At 40.6% G+C, this 18,707-nt stretch overlaps 1 protein-coding gene across 4 annotated transcripts in view; it reads right to left on the reverse strand.

The window, feature by feature from the left end:
* Positions 1-7,844, reverse strand: part of GATAD2B (GATA zinc finger domain containing 2B) — a 102,258-nt gene extending 94,414 nt beyond the window's left edge. The window contains exon 1 of one of the 4 annotated variants that reach the window (XM_074262146.1): positions 7,575-7,844. The gene's annotated coding sequence lies outside the window, so the exon portion shown is untranslated. The remainder of the gene's footprint in view (positions 1-7,574) is intronic. The other 3 variants (XM_074262144.1, XM_074262141.1, XM_074262145.1) reach the window with 3 other exon arrangements.
* Positions 7,845-18,707: the final 10,863 nt, after the last annotated feature.

An 18,707-nucleotide genomic window follows, 5' to 3' on the forward strand; every position in this document is an offset into this window, starting at 1 on the left:
CCAAATGCCCCAGTTCTCAGCCCCATGTGATTTGAGGCCTCTGCATCAAATATTCTGCTTTGAATAGTGCATGAATTCTGTGCTATTCAACAGGAGACAACTTTCAAGAAATAGGAAACCCCCCCAAACAATAGGCACAATCCATAGCAAGTATTACCTCTATACACCAAAATTTAATAGGAGATCCTTATTGTCTTGAATAAGGGGAAAAGGAAGAAGGACAATCAAGAAACATTTTGTCATTAGAAGCAATGACTTTGGTTCTTTTACCACTGCTGTCTCTCCAAAATTCTTCAATTTCTGCTCTGGGAAAACAGGGAAGATTCACTGATAGTTGGCCTCAGATGAGAGATTGGTAGGCTCTCCAAGAGTGTTGATAATCATGAGTATGATTGAAAGCTCACATTTCTATTTTGTTTTCAAGATTAATAAAACATATTCTTCACAACCCTAAGAAGTAGGAAAGTATTATGTAATATTAGCCCTATTTTACAGACGAGGCTATCTCTCTTTAACTGGAATGCCCTTTCTTTTAAAATCTCTAGATTCTTTCAAAGTTCTGCTCAAATATCATCTTATCCCCACAGCTTTTCCTGACTATCCTCTAGAAACTATTTACTTCATACATGGTTGGTGTCTCTGGGTATAGACAGATAAATAAGATTAGATACACACAGTATTTTCTTGAAAAGAGTATCAATTCCTTAAGATTGGGAACTGTTATTTTTTATCTTTAGTATCATTAATTCCAGGCACACAGTAGGTGTTTAATAAATGCTGAATGACTTCTTCAAGGCTTTTGGAGATAGCTTTATTATTTGTACTCAACCATTTATGCTTATTAGACAGAGTTCTATGGATGCTTTATCCAATTCACCAATATTCCCTGAAGTCTTCAGATTTTCTGTGCCAAGGCCACATATACAAGTCATCTTAATGAATAGTTGGCATTTTGTTTTCTCCCCAAAGGAGCAATGCAAAGATAAAAGATGTTATCGCAATAGGATTTGAGGCACATATTTTGGTTTCCATTTGATACAGTGAAAAGAAATAGGCCCTTAGTTCAATGAGAAAATCAACAAAATTTTTAAAAATACTTTCTAAAAAGGAAACTTCTAACAAAATCTCAATACACTATACTGAAGTTTATATTACATTCCACTATCTGAATTATACAATGATCAAAGAATTACAACAAAATGTAAGTTGATACTAAGAGAAGTCACCCTAACCATTTAAAACTCTCATAGGAGACTAAGTAGCCTTACTATCCCAGGAAAGCTTATACCATTTGACAGTAACAAAATGATGGGGTTTCATTTCTTTTGATTCACACAGAAATGACAAGATAGTTAGGAAATTGTGCCTAAGATTACATTCTACCCCTTTGTAAAAAAGCTTACAATGTCTCCTTATAGAACTCCCATGGAGATGCAAACTGCTAGGTAAAAGTACTTTGAAAATTGAGAGTGACAAACACCAAAAAGTGAAAAGTATAACTTTTAAAAAAGGACAGAAGCAGATTTGCCAACTAATAACAGATGAGTCTTAGGATAGAAAATGCCTTCTGCATCCAGAGAGAGAACTATGAAGACTGAATATGGTTTGGAGAATACTATTTTCACCTTTTTGTGTTGATCGTTTGCTTCTTCCTCCTCACAGGTTTTTCCTTTTGTTCTGATTTTTCTTTCACAACATGACCAATGCGAAAATGTTTAAAATTATTATAAAGGTATAACCTACCACTACATTGTTTGCTGTGTGGGGAGGGAGAAGGTAAGGAGGAAAAAAAATTTGAAACTCAAAATCTTATCCCCAATAATGTTGAAAATTATTTTTACATGTAATTGAAAAAACAAAATATACTGAAATTAAAAAAAAAAAAAAGATGAGTCTATTTATAATTATATCACCTTGAACTTTAAAGCTTAAATCAAAGTCTTCCCTCCCTTCAATTCCCAGATCTAACTACTTCCAAGGGGCAAAATAATGGGTAGACAATGTAGTTCTTGGTCATCACAGTGGGCTACTAACATGTCTCCGGAAATGAAAGGTTTGTTGTTCCTGGCCCAGGCACTTAAGTTCACTCACAAAGTTGAAACCTTACTCTCTGGCTCCAATGTGTCAGATGCAAGAAGGTGGGGCAGAAGCTCAGTTACAGCTGGCCCTCTGGGAACTCATGGAGAATGGCGGCCAGGCAAAGCCAAGCCTGCTTCACATGCCCTCAAAAAATACATAGGGTAAATTGGCAGCTCCAGTCCCAAAACAGCTTTTAAAAGTGGCTAAATGTTTCAATACTCATATACAAACTATTCTAGAAAACCAACCTGCAAAAAGCTTCCAGTTTCCTCATTTTAGGACATTTAAGAATCTAGCCTGATAAAGAAGTAAAATTATAGTATTCTATAATTTGATGTGTCCTCAAGGGGTCTGTTAAAATGGTATTTCATTATGTTTTTCATATCACAGCATAAATCTAATAGATGATTGGGGAATTGTACACCTACTGATCAAAATAGGTATAGACAGAATAGGCCCTTAAAAAGACTGCCCATGCCTGTGATGAAGGGAGAAATCACAGGAAAAGACAAAGAAAAGATGACCAAAAAGAGGAAGAAGCTAACAAAAAGCCTTACTTGCCTATGTTCCTCTAGTCTACTTCAGCCAGAAATTAGAATGGTCAAAGTTTTGATCTCACAATCACTGTATTTTACTTTTACGATCATAAACTCTAAATCCTTTATCTGATCATAATCTATTATCTCTCATGCCTCATTTCTCCAAAACCTAGTGGTCATCTGAAACACTTTCAATTCCTCTACCCCCTCATTATTTTCCCAGGCCATCACTGGCCTCCATATTCCCTTGAATGGATTCCCTTATGCCTAGAAATGTATTTCCTCCTAGGTTTCTTCAAAACTCAAATCAAGTGCTATCTTCTATATGAAATCTTTTCTCATCAAGTTGTCATTATCTTTCCTCCTCTCTTTAATTACCTTACATTTATTTTGTTTAATGCTTAATTATGTTTGTATCATCTCTTCCAACAGAATGTAAGTTTTTTAAGGGCAGGGACTTTTCATTTTTGTCTTTGGATCATCAGCTGCTGGCATATAAAAGGCACTTTTTTGACCAATTATACAGAGCAGGAGCCATGGTCAGATTTGAGGGAAAAGTTCAGTTGAATGCAAAAGATGAAGGAGAGTTCATCAAGGCACACTAATATGAGATTTGATATATCAACATGTCAGACTGGAAAATATAAACTAAGTTAGTCTCTCTATATTTCCACCAGAGGGCTTACATATAAACCCACTAAAAAATAGCCATCTCTTTTCTTCCTAAATATGTTCTGATCATGAATGTGTGCCTACAACCTCTCCAGGTAACATTCCAACCTATTATGTTTTAAATAATCCTTATGTCTAATCTAAATTCAGAGGCAATTTTAACTTATTTCTCTAGAAACAAGTTCTACTTTCTCTTTAAAAATAAAGGTAGGAAGGAACAAGGAAGAAAGAAAAAAAAAATAAAGGTAGGAATTAATAAGCTTTAAGGGATTAAAAGCATTCTTATTTAAGCAACTTAGATAGAGGTAGTCTATCCACTAATTACCTAACAGAATCAAAATCTATGAAATTCTACCTACTGATCAATTAGCTACCCCTGAAGAAAAGAAATGGGTCAGGAACATAGTGCTATCTTTTGCTTTCATAGTTTCCTCAGTTACTGCTGTCTATTACAGAAGCTTCCATAGTTAGCAAGTTTCCTCAGGATTTAGGATTTGGTCATTCACCCTCTTGAAAGCACAATCATGTGGTGTTAAATGATTTTGAAAAAGTCTACTAAGGTCTAAGAAACACTGAGATTGAGATGGAAACTTCTGATAAGCTGTATCAGTATAATGATAGGAATAACTTCTGATAAGCTGTATCAGTATAATGATAGGAATATAGAGAATTATTTTTTGTAGATGTGGGCAGTAATGAGAGTATCAGGATATTATTGGGACAGCACTAGGAACATACACACACACAAACATAGAGCAAGTCTCCTACTAGATGAATAGAAGCTAAATAGGAATATGTTTACAAGGATGGAAGACAACAGAGAAAAAGGACATAACAATTCTAGAGCATATCTGATTCTTTTTACCAAAGTGGTAAACTACTTGACTCCATGGATTTTAGAAGTCATTAAAACCCAATAGCAGTACCCATGAAAACATCACAGAGAATAAACTGGGGGTGAAATCAAAGTCTGAATAACTGCCTTAGAACATAATCAATTCACAGATGCTTTCCCTGCAAAAACCAATCCTTTCAGATGGGGCAAAATTCCGTTATGCATCTTTTCCCAGGCTTAGCCAAAGCTGAGAAACTGCAACTTTGTGTGGCATTGTCTGATAGGTTGGATTTTTCCCGAGAAAGAGGTGGACAGCTTTACTCTGGGACTAGATTTATAGACAATCTGGGTGTGTGTCTCATTTTTTTTTTCCCTTTTCCCTCCAAACTGTCTCAGAAAACGTTTGGCTATTGTGCCTCATTATGGAATGATGTAGGGCTTTTAAGTACTTGCAAAGGGCCAGAAAAAAAAAAAATCTCCTCGGTCCCAGTTATGGCTCAAGTCTCTATATTTCTCCAGTGGCTGATATAATCAACCAAAGCTAGTTTGGCTTTTCTCAATGAGCCAAAGCAACAAGAGCTTTCTGAGCTTGAGAGCAGTGGGGCTGCTTGTCAGTATGACTCCCAATGGGGTGGCTAACATGGAGTATGCTTCAGAGTCTGGAAACCAGGACAACACAGCTGCTGCTCCCCTACACACATACACACACACGCACGCACACACACACCTCTACCTACCTCTAGCTGGGGGGAGGGGATATCAGTAAATTGAAACAAAAGTTTCTGATTTACATCTGGAATATTACTGCTCCAATGGCTGACTGGCCTGTCCTCTCTCTAACCCTTTCCCAAAATCCATGAAGAAGCTCTACTATTTGACACTATTAAGAACACCTCTCCAACCCTGCTGTTCCTGAACCAAAATCCAACCTGGAGGCCCAACCCATCTGCTAGCAAAAAAAAAAAAAAAAATTGGGAACTTTGCCCAAAAATTGCACACAAGCTTCTAAGTGTGATTTAAGATTGAGAAGTTCAGAAGAGTAAATTCTCCACACCCCCTTACCTGCTACTGCAGCCCCCACCCACCCATAACCCCAGGCAAAATGGAGCCTTGAGTCACTGGCTAAAAGCTCAGGTCCAAATCACTGGTCAAGGAGTTTGATTAACATTGTTCCCAGGCAAATATTAGAATGTAGATTTTATTCAGCCTGGCTCTAAACAGGAAGTTAACACACACCACACATAAACCACAGTGTCATGAAGATGGATGCTGCTGTCAGCTTTGAGTCATTCTCTCCTTACAGACATAATTTTCAGGAGAGGTCTGGAGCAGGGCAAAGGTCCATCAACCTTACCTCCTCCTTTGGAATTGAAACATTGAGCTCACTGGGGCAGTTTTCTGGTCCCTGATTTCCAGTACCTGTCCCCAGACAGCAGTCAGTCAAAACCAGCATTTATAAAGCACTTAATATGTGCCAAATACTTTGCTAAGCTAGGGATATAAAGAAAGGGAGGATGTCCCTGTCCTCAAGAAACTTACATTCTAATAAATGGCACCTAAATATTATCACTGCTACTGGACTATAACTACACACACACACACACACACACACACACACACACACACACACACACTTTCTCTCTCTCTGCCCCATTCCTCTATTCTAAACAATACCTCCCTGGGCAATTCCCAACAACATTTTCTACTCACACGGAATAGTCTTAAGAAAGGGCTACCCAAGTTTAGCACATATTAAGTGCTTACTAAATGTTTATTGATTGGTTGATACTCTAAACTAATCACTTAGGCTCCAAATAGTAGGCTGAGTTCACACAACAGAAAGAAAAAAAAAACTATTTCAAATGCAATTCTGGGACACACCTCCAGAAGCAGCTTCTTTTTCAACTGAGATGATTGAAGTACTAATTTCAAGCAATGATCTTCCTCAGTAAGCAAGACCAAGTTCAGCACCAGAAGGAAGAAATCAAATCAATGTCAAGCCTTAGAAAAAGTTCTGGATTTATAGCAATAAGAGTATCAGTTGAGTTCAAACTTCCAAGCAAGTTAACCATAAGGGAATTCCCTTACACAAACACTATTTCTGTCAAAATTAGTCAGAAATCATTAGTAATTAGTCACTATCAATAAAGTCATCAGCTCCCCTTTTCTCCAACACACTGTTGTACTGGTGTTACAACTTTTCTCCACCAATTATAGATCCCTTATGTACATTTCCCCCTGAGGACACCAGTCTTCTCTACTTCAGGTTGCTCCATAAGTCAAGATCCCTCAAAGAAAAAGAAAGAAAAAATCCTCTACTAGTAGACAGGAAGCCAGTTTTCAGGAGACTGTCTGGTTCCCCAGAGATGACAGCAGAGGAAAAGGAGGATGGCTCAGCTAGCCTCCACATGCCACCCACCATCACGCCTCCATCCTCACCTCAGTGCCAGCCCTAAGAGCTGACATCTTGTGGTTGGAGAGAAGTTGCTATCTGAGGGAGATCAAAAAGCTACAGCACCTCCAGGGAAAAGGAGGGCTACCCCACGGTAAGACAGGAGAAGGTACTTATGCTCAGCCAGGGGTGCACAATTACATGATCTATATGTAATTGAAGAACGGAGAAAAAGTATCATTAAGATCCAGGTTGCCTTTTGCGGGGGCAGGGGAGTGTAGTGGGGAGCAGTAAGAGAATGGGAAGGGTGGAGATCCACTGTGCCTGGGCCTGGGTTACTGTGCAGAAAGGTTAACTAGCAGGCAGAAAAGAAACAGATTATCTCCCCGATTCGGGTGTGTGTGTGTGGGGGTGAGATATATGAATAAAGGGTCGCTGAGGCCTCTCCTGATCGAAAACCCCTTGCCTAAATGCAGATAAGCCATTCGCTGGGACCCCCACCCTTAAAAGCGTCTTACCGGTTCCATCCACCCGGCACACACACACTACCGAAAGGAGGGGCGCCCCCTTTTCCCCAGGGAGAAACTGGGGTTAGGAAGGTTTTTTGAAAATGGGGCTGCGCGAGGCAGGAAAGGGGGAAGAGAGCGGCGGGCGTGAGGCGCCGAGGGAAGCAGGGGAGGGGGGAGGGAGAGACGGGGCGCGAGGTTGGGGGGAGGGGGAGTAAGAGGAGAAGGAATGAGGGGGCGCGAGCCCGGGGACGCGCGGGAATGAAGTGAAAGACGGGGGCGCGCGGGGAGGGGAGGTGGGGCGGGAGAGCGCGGTGAAGCGGGGGTGCGAGACCGGGAGACTGGGGGAGCTAGGCAGAGGTGAGGTGGGAGAAAGGGGGCGCGAGGCGGGGGCGCGCGGTCGGGCGTCGGCTCGAGGCCGCTTCCCCTCCCCCCCAGCTCATCCACCTATCCCTTACCCCTCCCCCTCCTCGGCTTCACTCCCTCCCCTCCTCCCTCCCTCCCCTTCTTCACCGCCCCCGGGCGGGCTGGCCTAGGCCGCGGCTCCTTACCTGGCGGTGGCGGCGGAACTCCCGGCTTGGTCCGTCTCCTCAAGAGGCAACGGAGGCGGCGAAAAAAGAAAAGGCGGCGGCAGTATGGACTCCAGGCCCCCGCTTTCGGGGCCGGGGAGAGGGAAAGGGGAAAAGAGAGGGCGGGCCGGGCCGAGCCGAGCCGGGCCGGGGCGGGCTGGCGGGCGGAGCAGACACTGCGGTACAGACAGGGACAGCGGCGGCGGCACCGGCGGCGGCGGCGGCGGCACCACACAAACAAGGACGCTGATTGGGCAGCTGCCAAGCGCTCCGGCCCCGCCTCCTTCACACGCCACGACGCCCATTGGTCTACCTACACTCAACGTCCTGCCCTCCTCTTCTCGAGCATGCCAATAGACGATAGGGTGCCCGAACTCGATCCTTCCCTCGGCCAGTAAGTGGCTAACGTAGTGGTGATTGATGTATATTTAGTCCAATAAGAAGTAGAAAAGGGGGATGGTCTAGCGGGGGCGCGTTAATGGGTACCTCAGCCAGCCCCAGACACATCCGGGTCTTCTGCTGCCTATTAAGTGTCGGGGGTCAAAAAATCGCTTCAGGCTGCAACTTTCCCTCAGAGACTTTTTGGTCCCCAGGCAGCCGCCGTACGCTGGTCACCCCCAAAACCGAGGTCCCCTTTGCCCCTTCATTCTATACACCTTAAGACTCCAGAATGAAAGAACTGCACAGAGCTCTGAGAAAGCCCAGAGTTGCTTCGACGCGGGGTGCTCTCGCGACCCAAGCTAGGCTCTCCCTGATGGAGCTTCCTTTAGGCCCCCGAGCCAGGCCTTGCCCCACCGGGGCGTGGCCAACCCCCCTCCCCGCCGCGGTAGCCTGGCTCTAGAGCTCGGCCAGGCCGCTGCCTCCCGCTGCGCCTTTTGTAGGCCTGGCGGAGGGAATTTGGAGGAAGGGGCAGCGCCGGCCTCAGGGTCTCCTCCCTAGCCTGATGAGGGATGCTGCCTTGCGTCCTCCTATCCCTGGAGTGGAGGAGACGAGCCCGGGCCTTTGGGAAGTCTGGGTGACATGGAAAGGGACAGCCCTGGTCTGCTGACCGCATTGGACGGGCCTCCCAAGATAGGGACGGAGGTGGGAGGGAGCTTTAGATAATCGAGACCCGGTGAGGAAACGGAGACAAACTGGAAGACAGGATCCCATTAAAGCCGGGTGGGGCCGGACAGCTTGTCTAGCTCCGTATTTCTCTCCCCTTGGTTAGTCTTGCTTTTAATGAACTAACACACAATGGAACAAGCCAGACTGCAACTTGGATTTGTTTCTTACAGGAGGCTTAAAACTGGCCGGGATGCGTGCAAACAATTCAGTCCTTGATCGACACCTACTGTATACAAAACCCTGGCCATACTTTAAAGACTTGAGTGTAAACAGACTCTACCTTTCACAAGCTTACTGGTCATCTAACTTGATCCTTTTAAATAATGAGGGAGCGAATCGAAAATTTGTGGCCAGATCGTATGGGTAGTAAGTGGCAAAGACAGGGTGAGGATTCAAATCTAGCTTTCACTCCAAATTCAGCACCTTTTTCACTTTAACATCACTTGTCTTGGATTTTTTTTTTTTTTAATTCTCTTCAGATTGAAACCTCGCACAACCAACTCCTTTTGATGCAGTTCTTGAACCTGGAATTTCATGTTTTCATTGTTCTGTCATTCAGTCTGGTCAGACAGTTCCTACATGGACCAAACAGTGCATTGGGATTTTCCTGACAATGATACTGGTTTGCCAAAGCAAACAAGTCAATGGCCCTGGATCACATAGCTAGTAAGTGTCCAAGGTCAGATTTGAACTCAGGATTTCCGGATGCCAGAGCCAGGCATTCTCTCCAGGAAGCCTCCTAGCTGCCGTGGAATTCTATATGTAGCCCCATAAAGGAGCTAACTGGTGCTGGAAGCCTTTCCCGCGCCTCCCCCCCCTTTTTTTTTAATACTTCATGGAAATCTGTGCAGCTAGAATTGTTACAGATAAAATAAGGAAAAGGCAAGGTGGTCGAGTAGTTAAAGATGACCCTGCCAAGAACTCCTTGTCTTTTTTTTTTTTTTTCAGAACATTCTTGTATTGATTCTAGCTGCCTCAGCTTCCACTCATTCCTAACTTCCATTGGTATTATTTTCTCCACCACCACCCCCTCAATTTTGTTGTTGTTGTTTGTTTGTTTGTTGTTGTTTTTTTTCCTTCCTCTACAACTGTATATGAGTGCAATGGATAGAGGACCTGGAGTCAAGAAGACTCACCCTCCTGAGTTCAAATCCAACCTCAAACACTTCCCAGCTGTGTGACCCTGGGCAAGTCACTTAACCCTATTCCCCTCAGTTTCCTCATCTGTAAAAGGAACTAGGGAAGGAAAAGGCCAACCACTTCAGTACTTTACCAAGAAAGCCCCAAGGGACAGAACCACCACAACAATCAACAAAGGGAAAGTTCCATTAACTCCTTAAGGGCAGGAACTATCTTTTATCTCCTTTGGTAATCCCCAGCTTTAGTATTACAGGTGTCTAATAGGTGTTTAATAAATGTTGATTGATTGTTGGGAAGGGATTGTTTGAGAGACTGGGGCAGCCTTAGTGTGGAAGGCAAAAATTTAGCCTGGAGGCAAAGATAAGGTGAGAGGGGGAGGAAGGGGGAGGGGAGGGAAGGGAGGTGGGCCAGAGAGCACCTGCACTCAGTAAATAAGGGAAAGTCAGTGAAAATGCCTGGAGTCAGAAGATGAGATGAGAGGAGAGAATTTAGGATTCAAAAATTTTTTAAATGTTTAAACATTTTTACATGTAAATTGGGAAATATTTAATGAATTAAAATATATTTTAAAAAATTAATGTTGAAAGATTTTATCTATAATTGGGAAATATTTATTTGAAATAAAAAATTTAAATAAAAGAAAAATAAGATGGAGATGAAGTATTTTGTTCCAAGAACAGCAAAGATCCAGTGTCCCTGGGGGAAGGGGAAATTGGTAACATATAAGTAGACTGAAAAAAATAAGGGAGGTCCCCAGAGTCAAGTTTTTGAATGCTAGAGTTTTTCATAATTGGTCCTGGAAATGAGAGGGAACCACTGGAGTTTATTTGGGGAAAGAAGGTGTGTGATATGGTGGGACCAGCGCTTTAGGGAAATTACTTAGGTGGCTGAATGGATACACTGAAGTGAGTTGACAAGATGAGGGTCATCAGGGTAGAGACAGTATCACAGGAAGAAAAGAGCATATTTGAGAGATGTTACAAAAGAAATTGGATGTGGGATGAGGAAGGGAGAATGATTTGAGAGATTGAGGAATCAAGGATGACTTCTAAATAGTGACCCTGGAGGACCAGGTGAATAGTGATGCTCTAGATAGAAATAGGGAAGTTTGAGGAGAAAATATGAGTTCAGTTTTGGATATGTTGAGTTTGAAATTTCACCAGGACATCTTGTTCAAGCTGTTACGGAGACAGTCCGAGATGTTAGATTGGAGGTAGGCTTTGAGAGACTGGATTTGAAAATCATTAGCGAAAATGATATTTACACACATATATTGTATCTAGGTTATATTGTAACACATGTAAAATGTATGGGATTGCCTGTCATCGGGGGGGAGGGAGTGGAGGGAGAGGGATAATATTATAAAAAAAATTACTCAAGCATATGTACTGTGGAAAAAAATTCTAAAGAAAAAAAAAGAAAGAAAATCATTAGCACAGAGACAATCTTGGAATCTCATTGAAGCTGATGAAATCACTGAGGTTTGTAAATGCCCAAGGTAAGCAGGCATGACCTGGTGAAGACTCAGCAAAGGAGCCAGATTGTAGGAAGAAAACCAGATGAGAATAATGTTCCCCAAACCTAGAGATTAGGATATTAAGGAAAAGCAGTTTATTAACTGTGTCGATGGCTACAGAGAGATCTAGAAGATTGAGAATTGAGAAGAAGCCATTGAGTTGGCAAAGAGGAGGTCACTGGTAGGTTTTTTTTTTTTAATAGTTTTTTATTGACAGAACATATGCATGGGTAATTTTTCAACATTGTCCCTTGCACTCACTTCTGTTCCAACTTTTCCCTTCCCTCCCTTATACCCTTCCCTAGATAACAGGCAGTCTTATACATGTTAAATATGTTACAGTATATCCTAGATACAATGTATGTGTGCAGAACCATACAGTTCTCTTGTTGCACAAGAAAAATCGGATTCAGAAAGTAAAAATAACTTGGGAAGAAAAACAAAAATACAAGTAGTCCACATTTATTTCCCAGTGTTCTTTCTTTGGGTGGTTCTCTTCATCATTGATCAATTGGAACTGAATTGGATCTTTTCATTGCCGAAGATACCCACTTCCATCAGAACTGATCCTTATATAGTATTGTTGTTGAAGTGTATAATGATCTACTTGTTCAGATAGTTTTGAAGAGATAAGTTTTGTTTGAATAATGAGGCAGAAGCCAAACTGTAGTTAAGAATGAGAGGAGAGGAAGGCATCTCTTGTTGAAAGTTTTTTCTAGGAATTTAGACACAAAAGGCAGGAGAGATAGGGACTGATAAGCTAAATATCCCCAGTTCTTTTTCTTTCTTTTTTTTTTTTTTTTTTTTTAGACTGGGGTTAAGTGACTTGCCCAGGGTCACACAGCTAGGAAGTGTTAAGTGTCTGAGACCACATTTGAACTCAGGTCCTCCTGAATTCAGGACTGGTGCTCTATCCACTACGCCACCTAGCTGCCCCCCCCCAGTTCTTTAAATGATATTTATATGGCATAAACAAGGTGCTTTGCCAGCTAGATGTCCTGCTCTAGATGCTCTCTGAGTTATCAGTCTTTCTAGAAATGTGGTGCCCAGAAATGAACACAAGGCTCTATTAAAGTCTGACCAGAACAATAATCACCACCCCTTCTTACTAGATACTGCCATTTATAATTCATCTTTTGACTATAATAGCTCTCTTAGCTACCAATTGACTTATATTAAACTTGTAGTCTCTTAAAACCCCCTGAATATTTTTCAAATGAATTTATAAAAGTCTGTGTCAATGATGTGATTTAGCCACTGGTAAATGCTTATTCTTGCTTAGTCTTCTTTGACAGGAATATTATCCTGCACTAGCTATATAGCAGGTAGGTACTTGGTACAATCAGAAAGACTTATCTTCCTGAATTCAAATGTGGTCTCAGACACCTAACTGTGTGACCCTGGATGAGTTACTTAACCCTGTTTGCCTCTGTTTCCTCATCTGTAAAATGAGCTGGAGAAAGAAATGACAAACCACTTCAGTATCTTTGCCAAGAAAACCACAAATAGAGACCATAAAGAGTCCATGACTGAAAATTACTGAACAACACTACTAGAGGTCTTAGTTCAGATATAGGCTACTCTGCTTAAAACACATTTAGAGTAATGTGTTCAAGTTGTAAAAACACCATGTTTTAAGAAGAACATCAATAAGCTGGAGAACAGAATAGTGAAGGTCTTAAAGATGAGAATGAATCAGTAATCAAATGTTAATTATTAAATTCCAGGAAATTCACATTCTAATGAGGGAGAGAACATGCAAGCAAGACATGTGGAAGGTAATCTAAGAAGAAAGGCCTTAGCAATGGAAAGGACCAGGAAAGGCCTCTGCTGGGATGTGGAATTTGAATTGCCATGAAGGAAGCCAGGAAGTGGAGGCAAAGAGCATCACAAGCATGAGCCATATCGAGTGAAAAATGGGTAGGAAGGGGTGGGAAGAATGGAAAGAGTTCTAGTTTGATTGTAGGGTATGGGAATGGCAATAAATGTATATAATAAGATTAGAAAAGTAGGTTGGAATTAAGTTGTAAAGGAATTTAAATGCCAAACACAGAAGAATTTAAATCTTAGCCTAGAGAGAATAGGGAAACAGTGGAATTTACTAAGTAACAAATGACATGACCAGAAGTATACTGAGGAAAAATCATTGTGGGACAGTCATAGGATACACTGGAGTAAGGAGACTTAAGGCAGGAGACCATAGATTAAGCGAGATATAGTTATAGAGATATAGATATAGAGATATAGTTAACTAAGAATGTGCCTTTGTGAGTGGAGAGAAGGAAATAAAACATGCTTAGTCTCAATAAGAAACAGGTGGAAGATACAAAAACACGTATCTTTGATGGGGGGGGGGAGGAACTTCAATCATTATACTTATCTAAAAGCAAAATGAGATGCCTCAGGAGATAGTATGATCCCTCTCAGTAGAAATTTTCAAACAAGAAATTATAGCTATCTATGATATACAATATGTTAAAGAGTGCTATTGTACAGGTATAGGAAGGATTAGCTGGTTTCTATGATTCTTCTCAAATCTGTGATTCTCTTGTTCAGTCATACCTCTCATCCTTGTGCTAGTGAATTTTTTTAACCCAAAGGAAAGACTTAAATTTCATCTTATTAAATTTGATTCATTCTAGCCTTGGATATTTTGGGAACTTCATATTGTATTCCTGTGTTATCTTATTTGATAAACATTCCACATATACTTTCATCCAAATAACTAATAAAATTTTTAAGCACAGGATTCCTGTGTGACTTCATTGTCCTGGGTGACTTCTTTGAAGATTTCCCTTCTCTATTAATAACTAATTTCTTGATTTGGTTATTCAACTATTTCCAGTTTGGGAAACTATTATCCATGTCATCTTGTTGTCCAAAAGAATAGCATAAGGGGCAGCTAGATGGCAAATTGGAAAGAACTTGGGAGTTCAAATCTGGCCTCAGACACTTAACATTTCCTAGCTATGTGACCCTGGCAAGCCATTTAACCCCAAATGCTTGCAAAAAAAATCTAGCATGAGAAATAGCACATCAAATACTTTTGTTGAAATGAATGTATTTTATTTATGACCAGAGGAGAACTAGAGATCATTATTGATCACAAAATAGAAGATTTTGATTACATCAAACTAAAAAGTTTCTGTACAAATAATACTAATGCAAACAAGATTAGAAGGGAAGTAACAAATTGGGAAAATATTTTTAAAAGCAAAGGTTCTGACAAAGGTCTCATTTCCAAAATATATAGAGAACTGACCCTAATTTATAAGAAACCGAACCATTCTCCAATTGATAAATGGTCAAGGGATATGAACAGACAATTCTCAGATGAAGAAATTGAAACTATATCCACTCACATGAAAGAGTGCTCCAAATCACTACTGATCAGAGAAATGCAAATTAAGACAACTCTGAAATACCACTACACACCTGTCAGATTGGCTAAGATGACAGGAACAAATAACGATGAATGTTGGAGGGGCTGTGGGAAAACTGGGACACTGATACATTGCTGGTGGAGTTGTGAAAGAATCCAGCCATTCTGGAGAGCAATTTGGAACTATGCCCAAAAAGTTATCAAACTGTGCATACCCTTTGACCCAGCAGTGTCTCTACTGGGCTTATATCCCAAAGAAATACTAAAGAGCGGAAAGAGACATATATGTGCCAAAATGTTTGTGGCAGCTCTTTTCGTAGTGGCTAGAAACTGGAAGATGAATGGATGTCCATCAGTTGGAGAATGGTTGGGTAAATTATGGTATATGAAGGTTATGGAATATTATTGCTCTGTAAGAAATGACCAGCAGGAGGAATACAGAGAGGCCTGGAGAGACTTACATCAACTGATGCTGAGTGAAATGAGCAGAACCAGAAGATCACTGTACACTTCAACAACAACACTGTATGAGGATGTATTCTGATGGAAGTGGAAATCTTCAACATAAAGAAGAGCCAAATCACTTCCAGTTGATCAATGATGGACAGAGGTAGCTACACCCAGAGAAGAAACACTGGGAAGTGAATGTAAATTGTTAGCACTAATATCTGTCTGCCCAGGTTACATGTACCTTCGGAATCTAATGCTTATTGTGCAACAAGAAAATGGTATTTACACACATGTATTGTATCTAGGTTATATTGTAACACATGTAAAATGTATGGGATTGCCTGTCATCGGGGGGAGGGAGTAGAGGGGGGGGGATAATTTGGAAAAATGAATACAAGGGATAATATTATAAAAAATATATAATAAAAATTATTTTAAAAAAAAGAAATGAATGTATATTGCACTTAAGAAGGAAGATGTTATCCATCTTCAGAGAGACAGAGGACAAATCAGCATAGAATAGTGTTACACAGATGCAGATGAATGTATATGTGTGATTATGGATATCTATGTATATGTGTATATATGGTATATATCTGCATTTAAATATAGTGTTCTTGGGGGAGGAGTGGGGGAATTAAAACAAGAGTACAAAAGAAAAGCTATAAGGGAAGTAAAGAAAAAATGAACTTCTCTGAATACAATATGTAGTATTTATTATATAAGCTTTCTTAAAATGGAAATTTATTACTATTTTGAAATCTCTGATGTTCTACTGTCCATATGGCAATATTCTCTTTTTTTCCCCTTCTATTTTATATTTAAATTTAAAATAAAGAAATAAATGATCGCAGCAGTCTAGTGTTTGATAAACCCAAAGAACCAAGCTTTGGGAGTAAGAATTCAACATGTATATGACAAAAGGAAGTTTAACAGAAACTAGGCATAGACTAACATCTCATCCCATAAACCAACATAAGGTATAAAGGGTAATATCATAAGTAAATTAGGGGAACATGGGAAAATGTACCTGTCAGATCTATCAGTATCATTAGTTTATGACCAAATGTACTTTTGATTACATGAAATTAAAAAAACTTTTTGTCCCCGAGACAATTGGGGTTAAGTGACTTGCCCAGGGTCACATATGTAGGAAGTATTGTGTCTGAGATCAAATTTGAACTCAGGTCCTCCTGACTTAAGGGTTGGTGCTCTATCCACTGCACCACCTAGCTGCCCCCAATTAAAAAGCTTTTGCACAAAACTCACAAAGCCAAAATGAGAAGGAAAACAACTAGGGGGAAATTGCAAGAAATTTCCCTAATAAAGAAAGATCTTATTTCTTAAGCATATAGGGAATTGAGCCAAATTTATAAAAATAAGGTTCATTCTTCAACTGATAAATGGTCAAAGGATATGAACAGGAAGTTTTCGGAAGAAATCAAAGCTATGTATAGTTTTATGAAAAAAATGCTCTAAATCACTATTGATTAGACAACTGCCAACTAAAACAACCATCTCATACCTATCAGATTGGCTAACATGACAGAAAGGAAAATGACAAATCTTGGAGGAAATGTGGAAAAATTGAGACACTAATGCATTTGTTGGTAGAGTAGTGAACTGGCCCATTCTAGAGAACAATTCGGAACTATGCCCAAAGGGCTATAAAAACTGTGTACCCTTTGATCTAACAATACCTAGGGCTAAATACCCAATTGACCAGAGAGCAGGAAAAAGGACCTGTTTGTACAAAAATATTTATAGCAACTCTTTTTGTGTTGGCAAAGAATTGGAAATTAGGGGGGATGCCATCAATTGGGGAGTGGTTGAATAAGCTGTAGTATATGATCATGATAGAATACTACTGTGTTACAAGTAGTGTTGAAGATGGTTTCAAAGAAAATCTGGGAAAACATATGTGAACTGATGGAAAGGGGAAATGAGCAGAAACAGAACATCATACACAGCAACAGCAATATTATGAAGATGATTAATTGGGAAAGACTTAGCTGCACTTATCAAGACAGGAATATAAGATGATTCCAAAGGACCTATAATGCAAAATGCTATCCATCTCCAGAGAGTGAACTTAGGAATGGGCAGATTGAAATACTTAAAAAACATGGCTTTATATAAAAATTTTTGGCATGACCTCACATGTATAACCTAAAATCAAAGCACCTGCCTTCTCAGGAAGGGGGGAGGAGGGACAGAAGAAAAGGAGAGAATTTGAAATTCATAAATTTTTTAAATGATTGCTAAAATTTTCTTACATATAATTGGGAAATATTTAATGAAAATAATTTTTAAAATAAATCAATATATAGTGTGTCCCCAGAATTTCCCTGATCTACCAGTCTAGTTACCTTGCCAGAAAAAGAAATGAGGTTAGTCTGGCATGACCTGTTCTTAATGAAGCCATGCAGGTTCAGTGATCGCTAATTCTCTTTCTAAAAGCTGATGGGCAGACTTCATGGTTTGGGAAAGGAAGCTGCTGGTAGGGGTTGCAGACAAGTGAATAACAGTCAGTGGGTTTCCTAGGTTTCTTGATGTCCTAGGAGCTATAGGTCAGTGTAACTATTGGCATACCCAGTCATGCCCCTTAATTTCTGCCTGTCCACAGGTCTCAGGTGGGAGAAGAGGCTTGTTATCGCTAGTGCCATCATTAGTGGACTTAGAAAAAAACCAGTAGATTTTGCAAACTCCTTAAGGGTAAGACCTACAATTGTGGCCCTTCTTTGGTGACTGGCTTCTCTCCAGAAATAAAGGTTCATCTTTTTAGTATTCTATCAGTGTTGTCATATGGATGCAAACCATGGAACATATCTCCAAAGAATTTAAAATAAATTATCACATGGAGAGCAATGAAGTTACATGGCAGGCCTACTGCCACTAATGAGGAACTTTGAAGAGTAAAAGATCTTAATAGGAAAATTACAAGATGAGGAAGATGAGCTGATTGGATCCCAAAAGCTGGTGATCAGAGGTGGACGGTCAGAGTACCCCAGTAGTATTGAGGAAAGTCGCCACTGTCTGAGTGGGCCCCTATTGGGGTAGGGCACCGCCAGTGGTCACACAAGGCATGCTGGTTGGGAAGAGGTGGGCCATCCAAACTCAAGGAACTCTGATTGATTCAACTGAAAGATGTCTTTGAGTGGAGTCCTCCTGGCGGCTAGCAGAGTGCACAGCAGGTGCACAGGGAATACTTGGGGAAGTTCAAAAATAGCTCACAGTCCTTGGAACTTAAAGGCTACAAGAGCACTTAGATGTATTACCTCATTTAATTCCCACAGTCCTCTAAGGTAGGCAGTAAAATACGCGTTTCCATTTTACAGCTGAGTAAGGAGATTGGGACTTGTTCAGGTCCCATGAGTTAGGATTCCAAGGCAGTGCTTTCTGACTGATTCCTATCCATCAGACCAGGCAGGGCAGCTAGGTGGCGACCTAGCTCACAGAGCCCTGGATCTGTGTCACAGACTCATCCCAATGAGTTCAAATCTGACCTCAGACACTTATT

The sequence above is a fragment of the Sminthopsis crassicaudata genome, chromosome 4 (assembly GCF_048593235.1).
Source record: "Sminthopsis crassicaudata isolate SCR6 chromosome 4, ASM4859323v1, whole genome shotgun sequence".
Lineage (NCBI taxonomy): Eukaryota > Metazoa > Chordata > Mammalia > Dasyuromorphia > Dasyuridae > Sminthopsis > Sminthopsis crassicaudata.